Here is a 2,171-nt window from a genome sequence, read left to right as displayed (position 1 = left end):
TTGCACAGTCCTTTATCTACTCATCTGCCACGCCGGCATATAGCTTGGGCGTGGAAAAGCATTAATACATTTGATATGCGGTTATGTGATACTACATTCCAAATTTAGGACACAACATAAGTATATATTCTAAGACATCAGATGATAAGAAGTAGTTACATAGTTCTCGGTACCTCATGCTAGGTGGTCTGAAAGGTTGTAACACATGGCACTCTGAGATATAATGTACAAGTGTTCGCTTATATTCTTCATTACACACATGTAAATTATGGCTAGATGATACCCTAGATTTATATAGCCGGTTATCGGGCAAGGGTTCGAGAGAGAGAGAGAGAGAGAGAGAGAGAGAGAGAGAGAGAGAGAGAGAGAGAGAGAGAGAGAGAGAGAGAGAGAGAGAGAGAGAGAGAGAGAGAGAGAGAGAGAGAGAGAGAGAGAGAGAGAGAGAGGCCAGTCGGGTAAGTTATATGGATGTGTTAATTGACCGGGCAAGACACTTTTTTTGAGATAATACTGTGAGAATATTGCCCAAACTACCTTATAGAAGAAATAATTTTCCTGTTGTTAAGGTGTTGGCATTGTCATGTTCTTCTACCGCTTACATTCGCTCAACATTTCCTTAATTTACGCTTTGTGTTTTCTGTGGCATTTGTAATGAAGAGTTCATATGATTTACCACGTGTTCCCATTCCGATATTTGAAACAGCAACTACAACAAATTAGAAATTTTAAGTTTCTTGAAATTCTATTTTGGGAACGCCAGTATTTAATCGATGATATTTTGTATGTAGATGAAATATGCAGTCTACGTCGCTGCGTAGTTTTCTTCTGCGTCTTCGTCCTCGTAAAATTTAATAACGTAGTAGTGCAACAGGCGTTCTTCTTCGGGAAATCATAAAACCTCAGTATTGTCTGAAGTAACTTGGGAGGACAGTGTTTAAGGAAATCAAAGAGCTCTTTTTGAGACTAAGCGATAAATGTCAGCGATTGCTTCCTTATAATAACCCCGTAATAATATCAGCCTCAAATACTCTTCGGTCGGTCATGCAAGCAAGAAAAGCTGGGACTACACTCTTCCAGCGGACATTTCTTACTCCTCAAGCTCATTTGCTTGCCCCTCCTCCTTTCTCCATTCTGCTAGTCGACCTGTGTGACCCTCTTGGCGTGCATGGCAATGGCCTGCAGGACAAAGGTAACCCAAAATATGGTAATTCCTTAATTGAATATTCACCAAGATTTCGAAATTATTGTTCACTGTCCCGTTGACTTTACAACCATCTGAAGTTCTGCTTGCTCTGTTAGAGCTCTCACGATTTAGGTAATAAACCTTTGCTTATTTCCTTTTAACCTTATTATTAGTCCTTTCTCTTTCACAACTTTTTGTCTTTCTTGCGGTTCCGTTAAAGCTTTGCCTTTGTATATTTAACTTTGACCTATAATGAAGTGAGAGAACCATTTTCTCATGAATTACACCTTTTGTGCTGAAAGAATAGGCCGGGATAAGGGTACCTACCTTTACGACCGAGCCACTATTGGAGTCTTTCCAGAAGAGCATTTTACCATGGACTCATCAGTTTGACTCCACTCATTACTCTTCATTATGATCGACTGACGAACACCATTTTTCGAAAACAAAACTCATGATCTCACGGCACTCAGAAAGCACAGATCTCTCACTCAATACACGGAGGTTTGTAATCTTTGAAAAGGAGGACTTGAGAGACAAAACCTGAAGTTCTTTGACTCGGGCCAAAGAGCTGCGAGAAGAAAAACGTACGTCCTCCTCTTACCACGACTGACGAACGACTGGGCTCCGGTGCCTCCGAGCTTCGTCGCCTCTCCTGTCTGCCCGCGCCGCGCTGCCCCCACCCAGTCCCCCTCTCCACCACGCCCCTCCACAACCCCCTCACGCCCGTACGCCCACACCCCGTATGATCCCCACTTGAACCACGACGTCTTCTCCCGCCTTCGACGCTCCTCTATCTGGTCCTTACTCTCGAACTTGTTATTCTGGTGTCGCCACAGCACGCAACGTCGAAAGAATGAATATAAACAATTACCTTTCCCTGATATCAACGGATGGCTGCAAACACCTGAAATTACCTCCTGCAACACCATAAATGCAGGGATAAGAACATCCACATTAACTAACAATTAGCATTATCACCATCACA

General features: G+C 42.7%; 1 protein-coding gene across 6 annotated transcripts in view; it reads right to left on the bottom strand.

The window, feature by feature from the left end:
- The window catches only part of LOC125047737, an 86,345-nt gene extending 84,573 nt beyond the window's left edge, over window positions 1-1,772 (bottom strand). For all 6 annotated transcript variants that reach the window (XR_007116767.1, XR_007116766.1, XM_047646144.1 and 3 more), the window contains exon 1: window positions 1,511-1,772. The gene's annotated coding sequence lies outside the window, so the exon portion shown is untranslated. The remainder of the gene's footprint in view (window positions 1-1,510) is intronic.
- Window positions 1,773-2,171: the final 399 nt, after the last annotated feature.

The sequence above is a fragment of the Penaeus chinensis genome, chromosome 41 (genome assembly GCF_019202785.1).
Source record: "Penaeus chinensis breed Huanghai No. 1 chromosome 41, ASM1920278v2, whole genome shotgun sequence".
Lineage (NCBI taxonomy): Eukaryota > Metazoa > Arthropoda > Malacostraca > Decapoda > Penaeidae > Penaeus > Penaeus chinensis.
This window is presented reverse-complemented; position numbering and strand designations above follow the sequence as displayed.